Source organism: Syngnathus acus, chromosome 16 (assembly GCF_901709675.1).
Source record: "Syngnathus acus chromosome 16, fSynAcu1.2, whole genome shotgun sequence".
In the NCBI taxonomy this organism is placed as follows: Eukaryota; Metazoa; Chordata; class Actinopteri; order Syngnathiformes; family Syngnathidae; genus Syngnathus; species Syngnathus acus.
This window is the reverse complement of record NC_051101.1, coordinates 1,179,072-1,201,080: the sequence shown is the minus strand read 5'-3', so window position 1 is coordinate 1,201,080 and position 22,009 is coordinate 1,179,072. Positions and strand designations below refer to the sequence as shown.

Below are 22,009 nucleotides of genomic sequence, written 5' to 3'. Positions count from 1 at the left end.
TTAGTGCAGTGCATTCATACGGACGCCCCAGGAGAAATATATGGAAATATTTTGCTCATAAAAAAGTGCATGAACTTTATCTCCATATGCCTCCTCGGTGCACGAGGTGGAGCGCCGCCACTTGAAATCTGGATATGGGCAACGCGTACTTTATATACAGACCAGAGTCAAAGGTTCTCAAAGTGGCGACAATATGGCGACACCAGCAGTTTGAATTCTGTGACCAACCTTGTTCGTTTTGGTGGAGGCTGGCGCTGCCTTCTTTTTATTTTACATTTTATGCAGCATTTCAGCAGATTTGTTCAATTAAGTCCCTGACCACACTCATAACTATATAGATATATAAAAAAAAGGTTGAAAGGGCACGGTATAAAAGAGAGGGAAAGTGCGATGAGAAGAAAAGAAACGGATTCACCGCGTAGCTTTTTCTGGGATGTCATTCAGACGCAATGTCGAGGAAAAACAGGGCAGGGCAATGCTTGTCTCGCAATATTGCTGCAAATCAAATCAGCAATTAGAAGCAATAAAAAGCTGCGACGCACGTTCCTCTCTTTGTACGTCAGTTACATGGTGGAAATATTCACGTAAACATTGCTCGCCGACTTTATCGTGGCGCCGGTTGGTGACTTCCATTTCAATTACTTCCAACGAGGACGCAAAGCGTCAAAATAAAAACAAATCAGAATATGATTGCACCGACCGCACGCCGCAAACCAATTGGCCTGCCAAGTGAATGATAAGTGTGGAAATGAAAATGGAAAAGAAATAGCCTGCCTCCCTTGTCAATTAATTAGGCACATCCCAGAGGGGAGGGGCCAAAGCAATACAACGCAACCGTCTTGCAATAAATAGCCAGCATTGCCGGGGACTACGACATTGCGCTTACAGACAGGCAGGCGCTGATATATATTCAGCGTCATTTTAACGGCTGCACGATGCGACCCTGCTGAACTAAACCCACTTTAGGAAGCGTTTCTTAGCGCCCGTTTCTACTTTTTGGAAAAACAAACACTTTGCTCCATGTTCAAGTGCGACAAACAATGCAACACTGAAGCTCAGCAAAAAGCCTGAATAAGAGACAAGGTGTAGGAGCAAAACAATGTGCGTGAGGTTCAAGTGAAACAAAATACACACACACGCACACGCACTTGGGGGGAGGTGGGGTCATAGATGCACTCTTCTCCACTGGGTGAATAATTCATCCCCGGGTTGGAAAGAAAGCTCCGCACTCGCCTCCTCCTGCTCTTCTCTTCATTATTGATAAACAGCAACATCTACACTGTACCTGAGGGAGCAAGAAAGCGCATGGGAGAGAGGGCAGGCACGTCGGGGATAGGAGAGGTGGGTAACACCCCCCCCCCCCCCCCACACACACACACATACAAAACAACAAAGGAAATAAAGAATAAGTAGCTGGAATTAAACGCAGAACAAGGGAAGAAAACCAAAGAGGTGAGTTTAACAAGCTTGCTCTGGCTGCTTTGGGTTCCGTAAAAGTCTTACGGGGGGGGGTGTAGTTGAATGTGTCCAGAAAAAAGCAGAGCCCTTCTGAGATGGACAAACAGAGCACTGAATAAGTGACTGAACAAGTTAGAGGCAGGACAGCTGACAGACACCCTGCTCCCCCGTGGCTCCTGGATCCGCTTTGTCGGACCCTTCACGTCAGCCCACCTCCACCGCATCGCTTCCTTTCAATTATTTTTACACACGCACACGGAGGGAGAGGGACACTCCTCGCCGATGTAGCCTCATCCTGTCTTTTCATTTTGGAACAAATCCGTTTTTTATCCCTCTGGCTCATTCTGCTCTTCTTTGGTTTTTGAAGCGGCTGATTCATTTTCTGTCTGGCTTCTTCAAACAAGACCTGTGAGCCAGTGCGCTTCATGGTAATTGGACAGGCCGGGAGTCGAAGCTTGGGTTGTTTTTTTACTCTTGCTAAAATACAATAGAGCAGAACCCCTAAAATGACACGTATCATGGAAAATCGAGTTTTTTTTCTTTTAAAATAATTTTCTTGTGTATCGGGAGTATCCAGGTGCTGCAGAGATACTGTTATGATGGGCTATTTTCTACGCTGTTCAGATCTCTCCGTTTTCCATTACGTTTTTTTTATCTATTACATCATATCTGTTGAGGCGGACAAACCAAACAAGGTAATGGGTGTTGCCAAATGAAAACCTGAGTACCGTAATTTTCGGAATATAAATCGCGTTTTTTTTTCATAGTTTGGGTGGGGGGGGCGACTTATAATAAGGAGCGACTTGTGTTTTTTTTCAAAAATTAAAAAAAAAAAAAGTGAAACCGCGATAAACGAACCGCGATGTAGCAAGGGATTACTGTAATTTGAATTTCAAGTGACGTCAGCAGCGTGGCGCGGCGGTTGTTTACATAAAGGACAAAGATTGATCACGGTATGACGAAGATGACGAAGGACCCCACGTACTACCGGCATCATTAGCGGCTTTGTTTCTAAGTGACACGGCGGACGAAGAGTCTGGGGCCGGCGCTCGGCCGGGTGGCTGTCCGGGGACGGTGGATGGGGCTTGGTCATGGCTTTTATGCACGCCCGGTCCTATTCTATGGAGCTCTCTTTCACCTCCGTGGATGGAAGTCTGGGGCCGGCGCTTGGCCGGGTGGCTGTCCGGGGACGGTGGATAGGGCTCGGTCATGGCTTTTACGCACACCCGGTCCTATTCTATGGAGCTCTCTTCCACTTCCGTGGCTGGAAGTCCACGCCGCCACACGCCTGGAAGTGTGTTTTGTTAAATAAAGAGCAGTTTACCAAACCCATGTGTTTCCTTGAACTTTGTTAACGCTACAATATAGTTATATAGTAGATCTGTGGAATAACGACGAGGCTGACGTCAGGGCGCACACGCGGCGTTGTTGACAAAGGACGAGGAATTTGATCGATGGATTTAATGATTTAGAGTGCACAGATGGTTTGATAATACTATTGCTTATATAATAGTTATTTGATATCTAATTTATATATCGTTATATGGGCCTGTGGAATATTTTGAAGTGCAAGCGCCGTCAGCTGCGCGCACGCATTGTTGACGAAGGACGATCGATGGATTTAATGAATTGGAGTGACAGATGGTTTTAGTAACGTGTTATTTATGTAATAGTTTTTTGAATAACTCTGAATTTTACGTCAGGGCCGTTCTCAGCTCTTCGTTTGTGTTTATGTCACGTTAGCATACCTATCGTTTAGCCTGTTGTTGCTCGTTCACGACTGTTCTTGGTGTTGGATTTTGTCGAATAAATTGCCCCCCAAAATGCGACTTAAACTCCGGAGCGACTTATATATGTTTTTTTTCACTTTTTTGGGCATTTTATGGCTGATACGACTTGTACTCCGGAGCGACTTATAGTCCGAAAATTACGGTAATAAACATGGCGGAACGTATCCACCTAGTTTATAACTCGGTGAGACTTTTGTAGTCCAAACAACTCAAGGATGCCGAAGTGGAGAGATCAAAATGTTCCGTTGTTGGATGCATCAGTCCACACAAATCATTGGTCAAATTTCATTTTTCAAGCAGTGTTCCCACATCTGTGGGCAAAGTCCTGCTTGTTAAGGAGTGTTTCAGAAATCTTTTGTCAGTATAGAGAAGGATTTGCCAAAAGACTTAATTTCATTGATGGTTCAATTCTTTCAATCTATGGAAATGACGGACACAATAAAGCGGTAAATTTGAGATGACACAAAAATAAACTGTATTTCATTTTAATAATATTTGTGTCTGCACTCGTTTTCATAGCATTAGGGTCAGTCTTTCTGCTGATTTTGGAGGTGTGTGCTCTATGTTTTCACTTATTGTGGGTGTATTTTGAATAGTCGTATCAGATGAATTGAATTGAAGGTGCTGTTTTATTCTTGGGCAACACAATATGTTAAATGCATTTGTTAGCTTCTCGCTAACGCTAGCATTCATATCATTAGCGTCAGTCTTTCTGCTTATTTTGGAGCTGTGCGCTCTATGTTTTCACTTCTTGTGGGTGTATTTTGAGTAGTTGTATCAGACGAATTGCATCAAAGGTGCTGTATTATTCTTGGGTAACACAATGTGTTTAATGCATTCGTTAGATTCTTGCTAACGCTAGCGCTAGCTGCTAGCATTAGCTTCCTTCGTAGCTTGACTGCAGGGCTCGTTTACAAGATGTTCATTGAGAGGGGATTTATTTTATTACGTGTCATGTATGGTTGTAGGAAGAAGTCTTCTGTCGTTGATATCTTTCAATCAATCAAAAAGTTTTTGGCGCAAGTAAGCTACCTCATTTAAATAACGCAACAACAAAAAAAGTAAACGTTACCTTGGCTAAAAAAAAAAAAAAAACTACAAATTTTGACCGGAAAGGGAGGCATCTTGCGGCCTGAGGGGTGTGAAGTATCTCATTTGCAATTAAAGAGACCGCACCAAAACAGCTTGCTCTGAGCCGCACCTCAGAACAAGTAGAAAAGTGGGACCTGTGATGGTATCAAAACGTGGAATTCAGACAAAAGCATCGTTGTTCCACTTTATTTAGAGACCAGTCGAGTTTGTCATCCAACAACACTCCCAAGAAATTTACAGGTCTGCACTATCACCATACAGTCTCCATTGATAGTCGCAGGCTCAGGACATGACAGGACAGGCTCCTGAAGTCCACCACCATTTCCCTGGACTTGGCGGTATTTAGGTGCAGGTGGTTGGAGCCACACCAATCAGCAAAGGACAAGGCCCCTGTACTCCTCCTCCCGCCCATCACATACAGCCTACATATAGCAGTGTCATCTGCAAACTTCTGCACATGGCAGAACTGTACTGGAAGTCAGAGGTGTACAGGGTGAACAGGAAGTGAGAGCGCACCGTTCCCTGCGGTCCTCCCACGCTGCTCCTCACCATGCCTGACCTACAGCCTCCCATGCACACATACTGAGGTCTGCGCGTCAGGTAGTCCATGATCCATGCCCTCAGGTGTGAGCTCACGCCCATCACCAACATCTTGTCATTCAGGAGCGCAGGCTGAATGGTGTTAACAGCGCTGGAGAAATCCAGGAAAGTAATCGAGAACATGGTGAATCCGAGGCCTGAGGTGGTGAAGCAGCAAACACTCCAGAGTCTTCATCATGTTAAAAAGGTCTGATTTGCCCTCTCCACACGGCCACTAACTGTGACTTTCTGCCTTGGACCACAGCCGATGATGAACCTCATCCCGTCCCACACCACCTTCATGCTGTTCTGCTGCAGCTTCTGTTCCAACTTCTTCCTGTAGAGTGACCTCGCCACCTTGAGCTGGACCCTCAGCTCCTTCTGCACTCACTTGAGCTCCTGCCTATCACCGTCCTTGAAGGCCCGCTTCTTTCGATTCAGGAGGCCCTTGATCCCACTTGTAATCCACGGCCTGTTGTTGGCATAGCAGCGGACCGTCCGTACTGGAACCACAACATCCATGCAGAAGTTGATGTAATCAGTGGTCAATAGCCTCCTCAACAACCTCAATGCGTGGCCCCAGCAACACATACCAGTCGGTACTCCCAAAGTAGTCCCTCAGCGATCGCTCAGCCTCAGGCGACCACTTACTGAACAGGCGAGTGGTCATGTTGGCGTGGTTCCAATTTGGAAACCATCCAGGTGAAGTATGACATCCTTGAAGGACCCAAGGAAAAGGAGCAAAAATTTTGGAGATGTAGATTTTGCTTCAACCTTTATAGTAAAGGTTGAATCTTTGCAGCCTTACGTAAGACATTGCGCGGTACTGCGAGAACAGAGATGGAGAATCAAATGCGAAAATCAATGTGAGGTTATGCACGGCGGTCTCTGGGTCAGCCCCGTAAGAAGCAAACTTCTTACAGCAGCATCTCCATCATTCATGCGCAGGCTTTGCACCTTTTTATCAGGTCTGGCAGGGAGCTGCTTTTGCACAAATCACAACACCGCCAGCATGTTTATGTGCTCGCACGCGCACAGAGTTGCAAGTGCTTGCAACTGGTCTAAAGTTGCAGTCGTCAATTAAAGACAATGTCACAAGTACACAATTGGAGAACAGTGCCAGGTAATTCAACAAATGTCTCCCTTGCAGTGTGTGTGTGGGTGTATGTGTGTGTGTCTGTGTGTCTGTCTGTGTGTGTGTGTATTGAGGCGGACACAGCTGTCAATCACCTACAAGCAGACACCTTGCAGCCCCGCGGAGCCACACCTTAAAACAGCCACTACGTCACTCACTGTGCTAATCCATCACTGTGTATTTGTGTCCACATCCACCCTGGCAGCGTGTTAGCATAATGTGATTATGCATCCTATTTTTGTGGGTGTGAGAGTCTGGCAAGGTGTCAGCAGATATTTGGGGATGGGGGGGTGATCCTTTGGAGAATTAAAGCGTGGCCGCATCTTCAAGCCAGAGAATTCCATGACAATGCCACCTCGGGATCTAAACAGCTGTGTGAGTTTCCAGGGTTTTGTTGGTGGAGTTTTTTGTGGTCACCTTTGCTTCACCTTGGGGGAGTGCGCTTTGTTTCCCTGCTGCTCCCACTCGCCATTGGTCAACTCAGTACTCCTTTATAGACAGATGACGCGAGGAGGACCAATCCCATTTGTACATCACATTAAAGGATTAAAAACAAACAGTAGTCATGTCATATAGACAGAGACATTAAGGCATTAAGCCTTGTCGGTCTACCGGGGGAGGAGAGGGGGCCGCGCAGCAGGCAAGCCAAATCAATGGCAGCCATATGGGAAACAGAAGGTCAGGTGCAACAAGTAAACAAACATGCAAGCACCGGCAAAATATCCTCAAAGACTGATGATCACGTCTGTCAACATCCAGCGACGACCCATTGGATTGAATTAATTTGTGTGTGTGTGGGGGGTGAAGCAGGGAATATTTGAGGCCACAAAAGGGGATTACGTTTCAAACAATGGCACTGCATTGAGGACTACCCGTCACCAAAATACACAAAAAAGAATTTTGTTTGTAGGATATGAATTAAGCAGTGCAAGCCACCCATTTTTATTAATCTCGTTGGGTCACTGCCGTCGACCAAAAATGACACCGCTGTTGCTTGGGGTTTGAGTAACAGCCAATCGCGGCTCAGCTTGCTCATGTCACATCAAACTCAGGAAACAGGTGAAAAAAATATGAAAATGTCCAGCCGGCGCGACACCATCGATAGCAATTGTTGAAGCTCATCATACAAGTATTTTTCCGTTGGCCAATCGCGATGATATCAAAGCGGGGTGTTGCTATGATGGATACAGTCACAGTAAGCTAAAAAAAAAAAAAAACATTTGAATAAATTTGTTATTTCATTACCCTGCCATGATTTATTGTACAATTATTTCTAGCATTTCAAGCTCACTAATTTAACCTGCCGCACGTTGTCACGCCGACAATTTGAGCGAAGGAATGAGGCGGCGCAGACGGAACACGCAAATGCGGCCCCATAAATAGGTCAAGAGGCGGCAAGGAGCAGAACGGCTTGCGGTTATTGGGATATATCTTGTTTGTATCAAGCCGGCCTACAGGGAGCCCGGAGAACAGGACGGGGCAGCCATTGTCCAGACACGCCACAGCGCTTGGGGAAGACCAAACTGCTTTGCTATCAGGAAGAGAGGTGATAGCAACGAATGAGTGAAGGGACTGTGCTTTTTGTTTGAGTGTGACGGAGAGTGAGGGTGTTTGTTTGATAAAGATCATGGGGTCTTTGTAGTGACTATTAACATCAACTCTGATGAAGAGGAGAGACAACACGCCGGAGTCATCTTATCACCCGTCTGTCTCGAGGAATACAAGCAAATGCACTAAGTGATAGCGCGAGACGAGCGGCAGTGACACTAAATACAGTGCAGACCGCAAGTGCAACCACTGTTGAAAAGCACTCATAAAAAAATAAAATAAATAAAGGCTCAAACAGTGGCGGGCTATAAAAAGTATCAAGAAAACGCAAAGCCACTCGATTGTCCTCAAAGTAACTTTGAGGTGTTCCATTGTTTGTTGATGGGATGAACCAAGGTCTCATTTCGCTAAATGTCAGCGAGATGGCACGGCGGCCATCTTCTCACTAATCTGACCAAATTTGATATGCTAGCAAGGCTAAGTTAATTTTTCATAATTTGACTGGCCAACCAGAGTTTAGTGCTTGCCTTACAGAGAGGAACAATAAGAAGACAAGCGCCTGTGTGAACTGTGAGCCAGAGGAGGAGCCACGATTGATCAAAGAACGCCAGACCTTCAGGTGGCGTCAGTGATGAAAAATCCAAAGGTCAGAATGTCTGATGCCATTTATTACAGTCTACACCACTTGATACGTCCAAGATAAGACTGAAGCACGCGAGTCTAGTAAAAAAATAGACTGAGTTTCCTTTTATTGAATGGGTGAAACTGTCCATGTTCAATATAAACAGATTATTTTGTTCAGACAATAATTTTTTTTACCTGCTGACCTATTGTCTGAACAAAATAATCTGTTTATATTAGTATGAAGACATGATGAATCTCATCGAAATAATGTCCACGTTCAAGCCCCAAATAACAATTACTTCATTCCACACAATTGGCACAATTCCGAAAAACCAATTCATTGATGATGAATATCGTGAGAAATAATTAATTAATGTCAGCATTGGCGATGAAGGCTCACGAAGCAAGCTGAGCGAACACCATCCCGATGCTCTTCAAGAAGACGTGTGGGTTCCAGACCAATCGTCAGTTGGTAATGTCATGACGCTGGCTCGGTGTGACACTGTTATTGTTTACCATCCAGCCCTTTGGGGCAGAGTGACAGCAAGACGATTGTGAGGCGAGTGAAGGCTGTGCACAGAGGACGGCCCCCCAATCCACCCCACCCATTCATACCCCGCTTGATTGGCCAGCTTCAAGGACCCTTCAATAACACGACTTCTGTGTAATTAGACAGCGCGCTGTCACACACACAACAAACAAATCCTCCTATTGGTGCCACGTTCAAATGCCGCAGGGAGATCTCCCCTCGCCTCGCTTACATCCCCCCCCACCCCAGTCGGAGACCCCGTGCAAAAGAAGGATTTGTACAGATTAAATTACGTTCATGATTTTGCCATCTTTAGTTGTACTCGCTTAGGCTTGGGGTTAAGTCACCCCCCCCTTGCACCCTTTTGTTGCCTTAAGCTCGGCGTACAATTTTAGAAGTGTTAGTCTGAAAATCGTATGATTGAATTACCAAATTGAAAGCTTGAAGCGCTCTCGCTGTTGATTCTGATCGCTTCCGATTCATAAGGTGTTGGTCAAACTGCTGCCTTCAAATCCAATTCAATGGAACGTGAAGGCTAGAAACCAAATAGCACGCAATGTACTTCTTTCAACTAAGTGCCTTGATTTCTGCACAAACCCAAGGACAAGATCTTCAAAATTGCTGTTTCAGAGACTTGAGAGAAAATCAGGCAAAAAGACTGAATCAGTCTGTCATCCTCCAATCATGTTACTGACATGCTTAAGCGTGGGAGCAACTTCTTAGCTGTGGAATATTAAACAGGTGCACACTTATTTGCTTCTTTTGGGTGCTCAAGTGCTTGGTGTTGTGGAGCGTCAAGCCGGCGTGTTTGTGCCCAAGGCGGCGGAAAGCTGCCTGCACCTCCCAGGCAAATGACAGCAGCGCCAGGCAGCCTTTAGAAAGGGAAGAGGCAGACGAGTGAAGCAGATCAAACACAAGCCAACTAATCACAGACGCCAGCTAATTAGCACAGCCCTCAAAGGGGAACCAGGAATGAGTGATGATTAGCCCTTTTCCAATGACGCTGTGTGTATGCCGCCCGCCGCAAATTCAGCCCAGCGGCGGGGCTAAAGTGCAGCCAGAGCCACCATGTCATCTTATCAGCGCAGAGCAGCACGGGCGCTCGATATATCTTATCGGAGTTTCGGTCATGTGCCGGCAACTCGCAAACACCGGGGCTGACTTTTCATCTTGCATTCAAATAGGCTGCATGTTGACTCTTCCCATTACAGGATTTCTGGAGCAGTTAAAATCCCAAGAGCTCAGACGAGCCCGCCTCCGGAGCGTCGAGTGAGTTTGACGTCGCAGAGTGCTCATTAGCGCCGGGATCCGATCCCAGAGTTCCGTGAGATCAGAGGCCGTGCTTTCGAGCACAGGCGGCGGCAAGCAATTAGAGAGGTGCCGCCTGTCCATGAAGCCTGAAGCCATTAAAGTGACGATCCTCCACATCCGCCTCGACCAAACGTTAAATCTTGGTCGAGAGGCACCCATCAGGAGTCGGCTGACCTCGCAGAGTCAGAGACGGGCGTGTAAAAACGCATAGAGCCAATAAAAGATCAAAATGACACTCACCGCTTCAATATTTGACACCTGTTAAGTGGCCGGCTTCAATATCAGATTTTAATAGCCGCAAGGTGGGTGAATCCAGACCCAGAAGGGATCCGCGGCAGCCGCCGCCATGTTTCATCAGCAAACCCGAGCAGATAAGATTTGACGGTTAGCAGCGTTTAAACATCATTTTGCGTGCAAGACTTTAGCAGCTGCCAAAAAAGAAGTAGAAAAGGGAATGATCTCAATTCACCGATGAGTAACATGAGTTAACCGTCGGACTCAACCAAAAAGGTGTGCAAAATTTTAACCCGGCATCAGAAAGCTCAGAGGAAAAAACAATTGGCTAATCAAAGAAATCAAAATAGCCGATTTGAGAATGGAACTTCAATTGGGCAATTTTTGGTTGAGCAAGCGAGTGGCGGCCGGCGTGCGGATGAATAAGAACATATTGGATGGGAGGCAGAGTGAGATGTGGAAGCAGGGGCGGGACACAAAGCAACAGCTGCTGAGCATCACATCTGCTCCAAGTGGAGTCATCAGAAAACAGACAGACTGGAACTTACCCACCGAGGCGGGCTCCGGGGAAGTGGCGAGGGAGGTGGTGTGTGTGTGTGTGTGGGGTTTAGTGGAGATGGGGACAACGCAATTAGAAAGGAAATGAGAATGGGACCACACAGAGTGGAACACAGCATAAACAGCACATCGAGCACTTGCAGCGTTTGGCCACTTGTTGATAGCTAGCTAGATAGATGGCGACCACAACGGAACCCCTTGAAAGCTCTAACCGGCTTGTGTCTAGCCAAGGCAAACTCATTTCATGTCATTTAGGTACATGCAGAAGGTGAGGGGAACGGGCATGCGTGCTTGCATTTTGGGGTTCTTTTCCTTGAAATATGCTCCTTGTTCTTCTTGCCTTTTGGCCTTCCTTCCCTCACATCCTTCCTCTCTCCGACTCAAGTCACTCGCTGTCTTTCTCTGCAGCCCACACTGGCAGAACAAGAGAAGCCTGTGAAGGCATAGATGAAAGACCACCAAAGGGGTGTGCGTGTGTGTGTGTGTGTGGGGGCGAATGAATGAGCACTCTATCCGTCATCCCCTGCTAGGACTGTCCTGTCCAAACACAATGGTAAGAAAACAAGACAGCAGGGGCAGTCAGGAGGGTCACACAGCAGCCGGCGCGCTTCTCCTCTCGTTACTCATCCTGCGCAGGTATGAGACGCTCTGCTCCCCCTCCCGGGTAGTATACACCTCATGCGCCCGGAGGTGATCGCACAGCGGCCGAAACGACCTCATCGTTTGGCAGCTAATGAAGGGGAAAGAAGCTGAGCTGTTGATGCTAGCCTCTTGCGGCGGGCGCTAAACTAGAAAGGGACAAAGCTAAGACCCTGCTCGCATCTCAAGGAAACTGGATATCTCTGTAAGGCGGAGCTTGCCGAGCCCGCCAGTAGTTCGGCGTCACCTCACATCTTGCTCGGAAAAGAAGGTGGCAGCATGTGGCCGTCGAATATTTGCGCAGCGATATAAAAGGCAGCTGTGTGATGTTGAGCACGCACACACGGAATGAGTGCACATGCTTTGGTTTAGGTCTTTGCAAGCTACACAATGCCATGGGCGTGTAGCGATACCAGCCTCATTTGATGCCACCGCTACTCGTGGAGACTTCCGATACTAGCTGCAGATACCTCAACCAAGCAAAAGTTAAGTAGCTGTTGACGCCATACCCAGGCTTTTTTTAAGACTTTTTTTTTTTTTTTTTTTTTTTTTTTTAAATCTCCCCCCCACACACACACATGCACACAAACACACACGCACATGCACGCATCGTCATATGTGGGAATCAAACTCATGGTGTCTCCACACAAAACAGGCGAGTGTACACTTCACCATTAGCCATTCCCCGCCATACTCAGACATGTGGGCAAATGCTTCAAAAACAAAGATGTTGCTTCCCAATTTCCTCATTGTGTTAAAGGACAAATGGTTAATAAACGACACAAATCAAATTTTGGCAGGTTAAACCTGATTGTATGAAAAACTGGATTTGATATGGCTAGAGGTGTCTTAAAAGTGTCCGTCAGCGCAACATTAAGTCCAAAGCAGCATAGACGCCAGGCGAAAGAAAAAAGAATGCAACCCTCCCCACACACACACACACCCATACACGCACACACACACACACACACACACACACACCCATACACGCACACAAATGCGCACCCCGCCCCCACACACACACGTACACACTCCCTGTCGCCAGCAGCAACGAGGACGGTTCTGCCGCCGACATCCAGGCGCACGCTTGATTCATTTCCTTCGACGTTGGATTAACACGCTGACTTAATCGCTTTGCTCGTGGTCTGCTTTGCTCATTTTTGGGGCAGGATGTTCCCATGGTGGCAAACGAGAAGTTTCCCAATGCCCACGTCGGCCGAGCTATATGCGGTTGCAACCATCACAGGCTACAAACGCAGAATTAGAACTCAGTCACTCTTGTTTGGGATGTCTCCTCGTCATGACTCTTTAACTAGGCGCCAAAAATAGATGCAAATGAAGGGGGGAGGGAGGGGTAAGAACGAGAGTCATAAGCCATCTTGAGACTCGTCCTTTGGTTACTGACTGATGGGCACCTGCTGGAGAAGCATCAGCGTGTTCCCAATGCAGTCGTTTCTCCCCATTTTGGCCATCACTCGTCTCTATCCTGGCGTTGCACCTGTGCCTCATTACCGGGGCCGACGCTAACGGCCTTACGCCTCCCTTTAGCTACTGCCAACATCCATTTACCTCCGACAGCACGGCCACCACTCACCTCGCCGCTTGCCCCGGCGAGCCGGCCACACGTGATGCCCCCCACTCCTATCACGCATGGGGCGGCAAATCAGTTTTGTCAAGTGTCAGGCGATCGAATGATTTTGTGCCAGAAGGAGCCGGACTTCCGATTTGTCAGCAGGCTGTCTGGCCAGCCGCTGTTTACAGCTGGACATTTCCGCCTCTTTGCTTAACAACATAACGGCGCTTTCAAAACACATGCTGACTCAAGTGTGACGCCAAAACGCTTGTGTTACACTCAAGTAACAATTTGGAACGGTGGAAAGCCACAATTGATGCGCGCAGACACAAAGTGCCCGCAGGCAGGCTGCCAAAGACACAATTGTCGCCGCCTTCAAAATTTGTACAAGTTAATTCATGAACAAGAAGCGGTTACGTTCTTGTGAATTGCTATCGTCTTAAAAAAATAACGGCAATAAAATCTAATGAGACGGTCCACGAATCGGCATGGCCTTTAATTATGTGGAGCTCAGCGAGTCCGACTATTTGCCAGTGTGGTCTCGTAGTCAGTCAAATATCCTTGAATATTGGAGATGGGCTCGCAAGCCTGTGGCATCCAACTATCACTTCAGTCCGGTAGCCCAGACCAGAAGCACAGGCCGGGCTCTAATCGTCATCTCACGAAAGATTCAACTTCACCTTCTGGAGCAGCAAATATTAAACTGCGTTCGCCGCTTGTTGATGCCGCTCTTTAAACAGACGTCCGTCTCCAGCTGAGTCAAATTGACCCGACTCGGCACATAACTCGGTCTTAATGCGCCAGAGGATGAAACGCGGGGAGCAGAATGAATCCCCCGCCGGAGGGAATTTCATCAAATGCTTGCGACAATCAACTCGACTCCTTCCGGTGACGCGGTGAAATGTTGAATTATGCCTTCGATATGCAATCAGAGTGACTTAATGATGATCTCATGGCCACCATCACGTTCCTTTATGACCAATTAACCCCCGGAGCAAGCGGAAAGTGGAGTACGTCCACTCCACCTGACTAATGTATGCAAGTCGAGCCTGTCAGGGATATGAACCGCCTCCCCCCCCCCCAATATTACCCTGGATGGCTTGAAAGAGAACCTGCCGGGTGGCGAGTGGCTCTCTAGAGCATCGCGGTCAGGCTACACGCCGCATATAAGGTCTCCCAATGCGGCCAAAGTCAGCTCATGGCATGCCGACGCTGCGTAATTATGTCATCTTCTGAGGACGACTTTTTGAAAAGGGCAGACCAGATGCGCGGCGGAAAGCCAGCGTCATTCCAGGCTCGCAAATGTCACTACATGTGCAAAATGTGAGCTCATTAGATCCAAAACCAAGTTACAAGGAAAGACCAAATGAGGGGAAAGCGTGATTTATTCAGATATATACGATATACATTTAGCGAGAGAGAAATCTAATTTTAAAAACGCATCATTTGATTAAAGTGCTTGTTTATTTATTTAAAATGAGAAAAAAGCATTTGGCATGTTTTAACGGCGTTTTAAAGCCATCGACCTCCGTTTGAAAAATCAAAGGTGGCTCATCTAAGCGATTATTTGGCGCCATCTTTGACACCGCATTGTCCTTCTGACAGCAAACCAGTTGATGCTAAATAAACAGCAGCGCACAATTGATTCCACACCATCAACATTCTTAAATGAGTCAATAAATCGGTCGCCGTTTGTCCAAGAGCGTCTCAACTTTGTATTTCCTTCACGTGTCCCAATACTTTTGCTCATGTTGCCTATTCCTCACATCTGCATCTGTCGAGCGGACCGGATCTCCTCCCTTCCTCGCTTGACGGCCCCGCCTCAACCTGGCCCCCGTATTGAAATAAACAAGAGTGAGGAGCAGGGGGCTCGTGGCTGAGGCAGTGGAGGAGGAAAGCAAAATAGGGCACGCAAAGTTGAGACGAGGCGGCCACGCATCCCGTGTCGGGGAAAGGAAGCATCGCATAACAATGTCAAGGAAGAGCCACGGACGTGCTAGTTGAACGCGACCAGAGAACCAAGGAAGGAAGACCCCAACAAGGGGCCGAGGTGAAGAAGGTCGCTCACGTCCACGCCAGTCCAACAAACTGCATCCATCTTGTTTGGGCCTCACTTCCCACGGTCGTGTTGTTGGCTTGCCCCCTTTTCTTCTTCTTCTTCTATCGGTGCACTTTTGTCTTGGTGCCAAATTGTGACCACATTGACAAAGAACCGACTGGGGTGTCGATTTTCAACGTGATAATTGTTCAGAAGCATGAAACCAACGAGAAGGCAAAAGTTGTTGGATGGAGCCTGGGGGACTTGTAATTTGCAAATGCTCCTTTTAGTTTACACAAAGGCATCCTAAAAAGTCCCCCTGTCAGCCTGTCTACTAAAGTTCTACTTCCCTAATAACGGCTGGCATCACAGTGACCCCCAAAATCATTTAAAGCTTCTTCTGTCTCTTGGACCGCACACCCTGCATGACTGTGCCGTGTCGGAGCTCAACTCACGAATCAGCCGACACCTTGCTGCGAGAGGAGCAAAGTGGGAGGGGATGGGAAGGACGGCAGGGAGTAAGCGATTCAAGTGATTCACTTTAAAAGATGGGGCAGGGCTTGAGGAAGAGGGCATACGCCCGCGGGGCCTCGGTGACACCGACTAGACGGCAGAGTGGACGACCGCCCGCCTGCCTCCCCTGTTTGCCAAGACGCAGTCTCCCCGCAGTTCCCCGCGGCAGCTAAGACAGAAATCCACAAGAGCAACACACACCGTTGAAGACTTCTTCAATGTTCAGTGAAGGCTCGATACAGTCAACCGGTGCAAAAGGTCAGTCTGAGCCCCGGTAGGGGAAATCAATAACAAACGACATTGTTAAGCTGCGGGCGTGGAAAAACTCGTCTGCAGGGAGGGAAGGAAGCCATGCACGTTCCAATTACCAAAAAAACGGACCATGCGGTGCGAGCAGATGGCTCAATTATGCAGGTCCAAATGACAGCCAGAGGAAGTTGGGAAGGAGACGTCAACGGTCAAAGACGCCCAAAGCCGGGAGGGGAAGCCATCCGAGCTAAACGGAGCGGCCAAATTGTGGAGTGGCCAAATTGCGGAGCGACCAATCAGAACGGTAGAAAACTTGTTCCAAACACAACCGGACAGCGCCCGACACACATAAACCTTCTGCGTGTGAAACCACTGTGTGTAAAACTTCTCTAGACTGTGCCCCAGATTTTCACGAACATTTCCCCCGAGGAAATCGGAGATTTACTCTCACATGGTGAGCCGAGGTTTTCACTCAGCAGGGTAATCAAAGGTTCTGAATTAATGTTTCGTTAAAATTGTTCGGAAATTCGAACCAGGTCAGCACAACTTGCGAACACATTCCGCTTGACTATAGAAGTTTCACTCCATGTGCCGGAAAGGATACCTTCTTTTTGACGGCAGAGTGTCGTCTTTCACCCACCATCCCCAGGGGCAACGGCGGGGGCAAGCGTGAATTGGAAGCAGGCGAAAAAAGATTTGGGGCGCGAGTGACAACATCCAGAGACCTGCGTGAGGCCCTGTTCGCACCAAATTCAATTTCCTGCTCCACAGTCATCGTGAGCCCGAGCCTGAATTGTGACATGACCTTGTCAACGGCCGATGTAATGAAGACGCACGTGTGTATTATTAGTCAGGCTGCATCTGGCTGTGGTGATGCTGTTGACGTGTTGTTAAGAAAGGGAAGGGGGACAACGTATGGCAGCTAAAATAGAGCTGCCCGACATAAAAGTCAGACGCTTTTACAGGTTCCATAAATGTTGACTGGAACCTTGCGAGGCGGCTCGACTGGGAAGAATGCAAGTTTTTGCAAAAGCTCAAACGTAGTGGAATTCTCTCAGCAGATAAGACGTTGAGAAGACAGCGGCCCCCGAAGCAATGGAGAGCACTCAGGTCTTTTCTCCATTTGACTTCGGCACCCGATTCATCAACGAGCAATTCCACAAAGGCAACAGGATTCTTCTCAATCAATGGAAGAGATCATTCTTCCCCTGCCAAGCGACGGCGTCCAAAAAAAGAATCATTTGCCAAAGTGTTCCGTGCGTGTAACGAGGACAGTGGGAAGGTGATGGACACGTGTGGGGCGGCGGCGCCGCCGTTGGCGCAGCTTTCAACGTTTTCAATATCACGTAAGGACACCGCATTTGCCGCCGTTCAATACGCGATCGATAACGCAAACCGCTGACTGCATTTAGACACTTGAAGGGAATGAGAAGTGGTGCACATGGGTTCTACAGTTGTGTTCCATGGAGGAGATTTGTGAAATGAAAGAATATGACAAAGGCAGACATGGGGGCGGGCAGAATAGCAGCCAGGCTGTAATAAACATGAGAAAGGTGACCGCTCGCAGCCCTTCGTACAGTCCGCAACGCAGTCCGCAACGGAAGGTTCTTCAATGAGTCTCACGCTCAAACCTGCTGAGAGGGTGCCTTCACTAAATTACAAATGAGCCCCTCAGTATGACCTCAGCACGTCGGCAGCCATGCACACGGGGGGTTTAAAAAGGAGCCGTCGCAGAGTTCCCCCAGACTTTTTGTCTGGCTTGTGGAGTTTTTGTGTTTCATGAAGAGGCTTTGCCGCCAGGCTTGGACTGCACATGCAACAACTAAAATTCCCATTCCTGACACTTAAATCCCAAATGCTGCCGTGTTTTTTGGCCCGACCCCTTTCACAAGATTGCACATCAAAGTCGGCCATTCTCACATAAACGTGAGCCTTTGTGGCAAGAATGTGGCGGGAATGGTGTCTTGAGAAGGGACTCGCTTAAATGAGGAAGCCATTACAAGAGGACTTCCTCAGATGCCATGTCTGCGCAAGATAACAGCAGCTGATGAGAATGATACGCGCGCATGCACGCAGACTCACGCACGCAGACCGCTTAGTGAAGCTGCGTTTGCGTTTCTGGTTCACAACCTAAAACCCAACACGCTCATTGACACCCCTCGTCGTTTAGCCTGTTGTTGCTCGTTCATGTCTGTTCTTGGTGTTGGATTTTGTCGAATAAATTTCCCCCAAAATGCGACTTATACTCCGGAGCGACTTATATATGGGTTTTTTTTCACGTTATTGTGCATTTTATGGCTAATGCGACCTATATTCCGGAGCGACTTTTAGTCCGAAAAATACGGTACTCGCTTTCTTGGAAGGTTTTAGACCACACCTAGAAAAGCACACACGCGCGACCTTTAGAGAATCCTGACATTAGTCGGACCAGAGAGGACAACTCATTTCCAGCGCCCTCATGATAAGACTTAAGCAGCGCAATCATTAGCACTAAAATCAACAAATGCAAAAAAAAAAAAAAGCAGAGTGAGCGCTAATGAGATACTAAGCACTTGGCGGTTCCTCCTTTTATTAGGCAGCAAAAAGGATGAACGCTGGCTGATCCATCAATTAGGTTGCTCTTAATAATGCTCGTTCAGAGCTGCGCTGATGATGAATGGTGCCGGCCAGGGCTTGGCAGCGCCACAGTCCTCTTGCTGCACGTGGGCCGCCGGTTACAGCTCATAAACGCCAGCTTGGCTCAGCTCAGCAGCAAGGCGGCTACTACAAACACCAGTGCTCTCGTATGATTTCTTGCAACACATTCCGATTCTCTGTTTTTTTAAGAAACCAAACTATGAAGGTAAAAGGACAGCGTTTAGAAAGCAGTCAACTGCCGGATGAAATCCAGCACAGCAACCGTGTTGACGGGCCACGTCAGGCTATTTTTCCGCCCCGAGCCATCGTCTCATTCCTGCTGCAAACGGCGTGGCCTTGAGTCCGGCGGGGGCGCGGTGAAGATTTGAATACACCAATGACTACTGTCACTCAGACAAAAGCACTGGACCAGGGGCGAAGGGGGGGTCAAATAAAGGAGGGAACAAAATGATGAGAACAAGGCTCTTGTCTGTGTTTACTAGACAGTAGAGGAGGGGGTGGCAAAGAGGCGAGGTGGGTGGGGGCCCTCTTTATCGCTTGCTGCAAGCTTGATTCATCAGAATTTTTTTTTTTGAAAAAGAACACATTTTTTCTAACGGCTGAAACAAAGCAGAGCAAATACCGTTCGGCATAACTTTGCATCCCAAATATTTTTTTAGCGGTCTCCTCAAAGGCGAAGCAAACGTGCTGCGATTCATTTAAGAGCAGTCAGCGAGTCGGCCTCCTCCAGCATGAGCCTGCGTGCCCGCCAGTTTCTCAGGCGGACGGCCAGCCAGCCACCCCCCCGCACGCATGCAGCTTACTCAGCCAGAAAGACACAATGCCCCCCCCCCCATCCCCAAAACTCCCCTCCACATAAGCAGAGTCCTCTTCAATAAAAACATCACCATGGTAACGGGCCAAGCCTTAGTGACCCACATCTCTTGCTCCTTTGCCGTGGGAGGAGCCATGGCATTGCACTGGTTTCAGTTTTGCGGATATCGCTGAACCACCCTTATATTACGACAGTAAAACAACAGCAAAGGCATCATTGAAATTATTCATTCATAGTTTTGTCAATTTTCCTTCTAGTCTGTCGGGGAAATGTAGTCAAACGCACATTCCTATTGGGTTGCAGTCAATGTACAAGCTCGAAAACTTTGATGGCTATCAGCCTCTTGCTAGCAGCTAACACAAGAAGCTAAAGTTAGCAAGGAACCACCCATACCATCACTTTTACATGAAAGGTAAAAAGCGTCAAAAGACCAGCAGCATAAAACAACGCTTCACCTTTGATGAGCTGAGTTGATGGAGCTGCCTCACAAGCTGCTAGTTTGAGTAGCTCATATTTGCCATTCATCCCAGCGCTTGAACTTTACCATCTTATTTAAAGTCGCAAATGTCATGCAAGTGTAAAATGACCGAGACCATAAAGGCTACCTTTGAGAACAAATAACGACGCCAGCAGCTTGCATGCTGATCTAAATTGAGTAAAGTCCGTCACTGCTTGGACTTCCATCTTTCTCTAGTCTTAAATGTAGTGTTGTCAAAAGAACCGATACTTTCAGTAACAATTCGGTACAAACATGCAAGAAATACATCGATAGCTGCTTATTGTGGTACAGACTACCGAATATTTAACTTTTCACTCGGCGAGCTGTGTCGATGCTTGTCGAAACTCAAGGTGCATGCGAGCAGCACGGAGCAGCAGTCAGCGGCGCTGAGGAAGAAAACTTTCGGTCTTTCATGACAATGGCTTCAGCAAGTGGAAGTCCAACACGCCCGTGGCTTGTTGAGAAGCCAGGTCGCTCAGAGTCGTGTGTGTGGAAATCTTTTGCATTTGAGGCGGATGCAACCGGAGCAATTATAGATTCGAACAACCCAACGTGCAAAAAATGCTTGAGAGGTTTGAGAGGCTCCATGCCACTGCTGCTCTTTTTTAATGTATATAGTTGAATATTGCTATTTATTATCAGTCTTGCTTGTTTTTATAGAGGTGACTTGAAGGCTGCATGCCACTGCTGCTCTTTTTTAATGTATAAAATGTACTATATGGTTTAAGCAGTTTTAAATAAATTAGTGATTTTAAAAGTAAGTGGATTCTGTTGTTTTTTACCGTGGTACCGAATTAGTAACAAGAATCGTGGTAAATCACAGGTATTGGTACTGACTACTGAAATTCTGGTATCGTGACGCCACTACTTAAAGGTCACGCAAGCTGTTATAAACTTGATCAAGCCCACTACTTTTGTATTGCATTGGATTCTACTTGCTCACACGTGAGGGCATTACAGCTCACAATTTCAAAAAACCTGACACCCGAGTAAGTCAATGTAGTACTTTCTGACATGCAGTGAGCATTTAACAGCACAAGTCGGCCTTAATTAAAAATGCATCAGCTCAATTTCAATTCAGCATGAAACTTTCTAAAGCGGGTAAAAGCCACTCGGCTCGACCGGGCAGAAAGGACGGCTGGGCACCCGAGTGCTTGCAGTCAAGGCCCCACAACAGGTATGAGAAGTGTGTCATCTCAAGATGCACAAATCAAATGATTTAAATGCAAGAAAAGCCAAAAGGAATGTTTCTGTCCGTACCGCTTAAGCCTTGCATTGCGCTCCACTCATAAATATGGAAAAGCTTTTGTTTTGTGCCCCCCGCCCCCACAACCACCACCACTAGAATACTCCATGCTCTGCGCAATCAAAGTGAACATAAAAAGCATGAATAAGTCACCAGTGTGAACGCACGAGCAACGCTGAACATTTGGAAAAGAGTGTTTGGCTGCGGTGGGTGCAACATACTTGCCCTAATTACTGCACAAAACAAACAGCCCAGGCGCAGAGGAAGCTGAGAAAATGTTCAACTGGTTTTCACGGCGCTCGCATTCATATGCTAATAAGTTAGCCGCATGCCACGGATGCTCGCTCTACTGACTGCATCACTCCGGGCGAGCGGCCTGACACCTGTTCTTTCTCGACCGACTCCAGAGGAAAAATACGCATTTTCCGAGATGGACGTCGGCATCACGCCCATCTACGGGAGGCTCATTCATGCGCGCGGCCCCTTTCAGTGAATGTCACCAAAATTTGGCAGGGGTGTTTTTAGATAGTCACACTGAGGAACAAGCAAATCGGACTGCTCAGAGGACGTATTCGTATATACTGTACAGTGGGTCACACACAGACTACAATTTTATTTCATTTGGTTTTCTTGTTAGCAGAACATATACAGCGCTTGGCCTCAGTTTTTGCTGGCCTATTATTTAAGATAGTATGCTAGCTAATGCTTCATCAGGGGGTGAAGCATAAGGCCTTGCACTGGCAAAGTCAATCGCCGAACCTTAACGCAGTAGCGCATGCATTTCTTAAGAATCGTGGGATATAGAGGTTGTCCTATAAAATCATCAGTCATTGTTTTGGGGTAAATTTTACATATCAAAAGTACTAGTATCATCAGTACTTGGTATCCGTGGCCAACTCTAGCTTCGATTTATACCTACTACGCTTTCGCGGAATTCTCGGGT

The 22,009-nt window shown here is 47.4% G+C and overlaps 1 protein-coding gene across 3 annotated transcripts in view; it reads right to left on the bottom strand.

The window, feature by feature from the left end:
* si:ch73-22o12.1 (nectin-2) overlaps positions 1-22,009 on the bottom strand; it is a 70,425-nt gene that overhangs the window by 47,249 nt on the left and 1,167 nt on the right. The window contains exon 1 of one of the 3 annotated variants that reach the window (XM_037274965.1): positions 1,149-1,293. The exons of the other annotated variants lie outside the window; for them this stretch is intronic. The gene's annotated coding sequence lies outside the window, so the exon portion shown is untranslated. Of the gene's footprint in view, positions 1-1,148; positions 1,294-22,009 lie in introns of those variants that run through there. 3 annotated transcript variants of the gene reach the window in all.